The sequence below is a fragment of the Macrobrachium nipponense genome, chromosome 15 (genome assembly GCF_015104395.2).
Source record: "Macrobrachium nipponense isolate FS-2020 chromosome 15, ASM1510439v2, whole genome shotgun sequence".
Classification (NCBI taxonomy): domain Eukaryota; kingdom Metazoa; phylum Arthropoda; class Malacostraca; order Decapoda; family Palaemonidae; genus Macrobrachium; species Macrobrachium nipponense.
Genome location: NC_087208.1, coordinates 25,583,331 through 25,589,327, shown reverse-complemented (window position 1 = coordinate 25,589,327; position 5,997 = coordinate 25,583,331).

The following is a 5,997-nucleotide window of genomic DNA, read 5'->3' as shown; positions in this document are numbered from 1 at the left end:
AGAAAGCATCTCTGCCTTTCTTTACCATATATTCCATGCACAGGTTCTACAAGTCAAATACCCTTTTTCATCACTCTGGCATTTCGATTTGGTGAAACTATAAACGCATATGCTTCAGTAACTTTTGTGTGTGTGTGTATATATATATTATATATATATATATATATATATTTATGTATAGTACATATAATATATAGAATATTTATTATATAATATATATTATATATATATTATATAGTATAACACAACTTTTCATCGCTCTGGCATTTCGATTTGGTGAAAATATAAACGCATATGCTTCAGTAACTTGTGTATACACACATATATATATATATATATATATATATATATATACATATATATATATATATATATATATATATATATATACACACACACAAGTTACTGAAGCATATGCGTTTATATTTTCACCAAATCGAAATGCCAGAGCGATGAAAATATATATATATATATATACTATATATATATATATATATATATATATATATATATATATATTTTCATCGCTCTGGCATTCGATTTGGTGAAAAAATAAACACATGCTTCAGTAACTTGTGCATTGTGTGTGTGTGTGTGTGTGTGTGTTATATATATATATATATAATATATATATATATATATATAAACTTATAAACATACATTTTTCGTAGTTTATCCATATGAAATCAGGGCGTATTTCGAAACAACCAAACCTTTTTAATATAATTTAAAGCTCAAGAAATAGTATTTAAGCACATGAAAACATTCTTGCAAAATTCTCTCTCCTCTCTCTCCATCCAATCTTCAGACATTCTTCTGATCGTGGCTAAATATTTACTTGCATGAGAAATATAATTGCTATAATTTCTTAATTTTATAAGTGAGCGTATTCATATACAGTCGCGTAGTTGACCAAAATGCTACGTGAAACATGCATATGCCTAGTAAACCAAAATAAAGTGACGAGATATTAGTGATAGGCTTACCTGATGCAACAGTAACATTATTATAAAGATTTTGTGTCTGCATGGCATCTTCTTTTAGATTCCGGCAGTCTTAGGGCAGTAATTGAGCAATTCGTGCCGAAGGTTTCTGGTAAAATCATTGGGTTGGAAATGTGACGAACAAATTCGTGCAGTTTTGGCATTGATACCATCACTTCTTTTGCATATATTCACCCACTTCTTACATAGTTCTGCGTCTTTTGGGAAACTGTAAAATCTAATTTTTTCACTTCCATCAGTTATATTGGTCTTATAAGAATTGGAGCACCCATATATGGCACATATTACCATGATGAATCTGTCCTCGCAAATGAAAACAAACGTGTGAAAAAATGCGGGATATTTCCCGCCTGTGTGTCGCCTGGCTGAAGTCTATAAGCTAAGGCCCCACCGAATCCGTCGCGGCGCGTCGCGTGCGTCTAACACGGCTACGCGTTTTGTGCGTTTCGATCAACTGTTATAGTTCAAACACGAGTGGCCCCACAACGGCGCATGAGCGTGCGTGGGCTCAGGTGCGTTACCGGACTAGACGCACAAGGAACAAAACATTTTGTTTTTAGCCGCACGTGGACGTGCGTCTTCCGCATGAAGGAAGAAATTGTGGTAGACCTACAACCCCTGCATTTGAACCACCTGCCCAACTTTGAGTTATAATCAAATGTGATGATTTGTGTTATGATAAATGATTAAAGTATTTTTTATTATATTCTAATGGATACATTTATGTAAATATCTTTGTTTCAGAAGTTCCTGTATCAAAGTGTTCAGTTCACACACAATTCTACGTATCTTAATTTTTGTATTAAATGAAATAAAGTGCAACTTTATTTTCGAAATCAGTAATCCTTCACTCAGAGTTACTACACTACAAGTTTTTCTTTTACGTTATACTTACTTCTGTAATTTGTATCAAATTTTGATATTCGAGATATAATGCCCTAGTGAATAAAGTCAAAGGTTTTCGGCGGCATCCGACAATATTAAAAAAAAAACTTGTCTGGACGCTATCGTAACTTATGAAAGAGTTTTGCATATTCTCCACTTTTTCCTCATCTAAAGTTATGTCATAAGTCCAGATTTTCCTACTGTTCAACGCCTCTAATTTGGTTGACAGCACCGAGTCAGAGGAAAACCTCGCGCTCTCCCTTCATAACGGCAACTACTGCTGAAGTTTGAATTGTCCGTCTTATAACCGTCACTCGTGCGTGTGTCTGGTTTGGGCCACACCCGCAGAAGACGGAGACGCTTGTAGACGGATAGCCGTGTTGCACGCACGCGACGCGCCGGATTCGGTGGGGCCCTTTAGCCTAAGTTATAAGTCTCCAGGTGACGTCATGCGCATGAGCGTTGAAAACGGGACCTGTAGGTAACTCACCTTATCTTATTCCATCTTGGTATAAGCAGTATAGTAGTATTGCCTAAGGGAGAAAATAATCTTACGCAAATTATCCTCGTTTGAGATTTTGAACTGGCAGTCCTACGTGGTAGGGTAGGGATCTGTCTCGGTTTATAATTGGAATGCCTCTTTAGGAATGTGTTATGTTTTAACATTTTACCATTCCCAGCATTTACCACTTAATATAATAACCTAAGCTTGTCATTTACTCCTACGAAAGATAGTGTTTATAGGTAGAGTATAGAAATCCGTTCATGCGTGCACGACAGCCGGGGATGAAATAAGACCACCGAGAAAGAAGGCCTGTTCTATGTTTTGTGACGTAAGCAAGGGTGGTCCTAGCTGCTAGCACTGACTACGCTGCCAGACGAAAGAAATGTAAACAAACCCCGCCAAAATCTATCGTTTTGGTCTTCCAGTTATTAATTTACTTATTTTCTCGTCTACATAATTATGTACACCAAACTAATACTTACTGAAACACAAGTTATAAGATTAATATAAAATGCTGAACCAGAACAATTTGTTCAGTTACAATTCAGGCTACCAAAGAATAAACAGCAGTGAATAGGTTTACATAACAAAAAAACATGGTTCTTCCTACTATATGTGAATGAAATAATTCTCTCTTACAGTCATTATTTGGTATTTAAATTTTCTAACTTTCTCTTAGGCTACAATAGTTATTTTCTTGAACAACATTTACTCAATGAAACGTTAGTATAAACCCATATTGTTAATTTCTCTGTTTTTCTGTACTATAACCTTCATTATTTATTGGGCAGCTTATCTATTATTTACCTTTTGACATTTAAACGTTTAAATTCATGACTGTCGACCAAAATTAAAATTTTGACATTTGCATCCTGAATAAAAAGGGAGTGATTTTTTCCAATAGTTAGTAAAGCTTGAACGATATATTCATTGGATATTTGTAAAACTAAATGAACATTTTGTTTCTCAAAGGTCTTGTGAGATGATGCATTTTATGATAGTTTATATGAATGTTCATTGAGTAAACATCTATATCTTGAAGTTTTTCAAAGGGCTGAATGGTGCATAATGAATTTAGTTTTCCAAATTATTGACATCAAACTGAGGTAACTTCATTGTTTTATTTATAACTTTCTGGCCAAGCCAATTATTCCTGAAATATTTTAACAATTTCATTGAAACACACGAAAAAGGGCATTTGTTACTCTGAAATGGGTGAGGATACACTTTAGACAGCTGTGGAATCCTGGGAAAAGAGGGCATTGCTTTCCTAATGATAGCATTACGATTTTACAAAGCAAAACACTGTAAAAATGATTTTTTCTAAGCCTATAATTACCTTCTTCAGTGTGCAGTGCAGAACATCAGCTTTTATGCTTTAATTGGAAATTGTGAAACTATGCCAATCTACTTTTTTTCACCCTAAGGGCCCTTTCACACTATGTCGTATGTAAATGCGACACGATGTCGGACCTACATGCGACTAGCAGTCGACTATTATCTCTAATGTACCTTTTCACACTATGTCGGTCCGGCATCGCATGACAGCCGACAGGCCCTTACTGGCCATGTCCGGTGCTGCACCCAGACGCGATTGCAGTTGGCCATTGCCTTCAATACGTGTCTTCACACAATGCGATTTTTTCCTGCATATACGTACGACAGCAGTAGACTTCCACTGATTCTGGTGATCGGGTGCATTGAGTATTGAAAACATTTGAGGGATATAAATAGTGTTATTCCCGTTGCTGAATAACCACTGGTTCCATGCAACGAAAAAACACCATACAATAATAATAATAACAAAAGTGTTATTCGTAAATAAGAAATAAATACAGGTATGGATAGCTTAAGTATAAACTACTGAGAAATTATTTACTAAATGATTTGCTGTTTTTTTCATTAAGGTTACACATACGTTTTGATACTGAAATTATTAGAAGGTTATCGGCAGATTATTGATATAAAAGAGGACTAAAAGCTTTTGATTTCGATATATATGATTTTTTGAGAAGTTTTTATGGTTAACACTTACGTTTTATTTACATTAATAGAAATGTTTCAACTAACACTTGTTTTGTTTTTTTTATTTTTATTTTTTAATTTCTATATGGAAAAGCAAATTTACAAGGAAAGGTCCATATTATTTCCTCTTACTTGATGGTAACTGCTAGTTGTTGTGCTGGCAAAATATCATCTCTGAATGTCGTATTTCTTATAGCAAAATTTATCATTCTCTCTCTTGAGCTCCTTCGAAAATTGTGGCAAATGCACCGTACAAGTGCCTTTGTGTATTCAAAGGGTCTACCCAGTGAATTCTAGGTTTTCTCTTCTTTATTCTCAAATGTAATAAATAAAGTCAATCATTTTCTCCTGTACATCTAGTCACCACTACAGGCTGAGAGCAGACTAAGCGCTTGTCAAAAATTGGATCACTTTGTGCGGCAGTCGGACAAATGTACGATTTGCGCAATTTTGTGTCGCATTTAGATCCGGCACTGCAATCGTATCTTGGTGCGACAAGAATCGCATAGTGTGAAAGGGCCGTAACCCATCTAGGCCCAAAAGGTTGTGCCATGCCTTTGACTATTGTCAATGGGAACTTGCCTATTTCCCCACCACTAGCTAGCTAGGCTACACTGGGAGTTCTTTACCTTAACCCTGCCTATACCTATTCGACTCTGTTAAGCCTTGATTGACATGAATTCTTACTAAAATTCAATGTAGGCTAAACAAGTCTTTCTTTATATTGTACCTGACCTTGTTGCTCACAACTCCTACCTAGAATGCAGACTGTATATATATATATTGCAGTCAAAAGTCATCCAGAGAGAAAAGTCAAATAGGTAGTACCTGTTGCAATGAACTTATTGCCCAGTTTATCCGCTTACCACAGTAAGTTCATCCAAAAAAGGACACTAGATTTACCCATGACTTGGTACCTCATCCTGGCTTCATGAGGCCATATAATGTACCCATGGCTTGCTACCTCATGAGGCCATATAAGGTTGTTTATGTTCCAGTTCATAAATAAAACAATGGAGCCAGGAAAACACCTCGTGTCCAACAGTCCAAGTGATGTAAGGGAAGGAAGATCGAGAGTCGGAAGTGAGTCGCCAGTCCCTCGGGTCGGAGAGTCGGACCACCAGGGTCGACATCATCACGTCATGAGTCAAATCGAACAGGCCTTCTATCTCGGTGGTCTTTGATGAAATCGGGCGTGCCGGACCTGAATATAAATTCTGAACGTACAGTCGTGCATTTGTTGTTGTACCCAACGAGTACCAGGCTGCATAATTATAGGAACGAAGCCAAAATGCAGATGGAATAGTCCACAGTGGGGTGAGGAGTAGTAGTTCGTCATGATCGTATTGAGTCCTTGGTGTTGGCCGCTTGTGTGTTGCACAACTTAATTTTGATTAAAAAAAAAAAAAGTCCTACTGCAGGACTCTTTGACACATGAGCCTATCTAGAGGTCTGAACAATTTTTACCAAGCTTGACTGGCCCCAAACCGACAACAGCAACCATGACTGCAGGCTCCGTTCATTGGCAGGAATCGATGACATAAGAAAACGGTAAAAAAAATGCCAAATGCCTTTCAT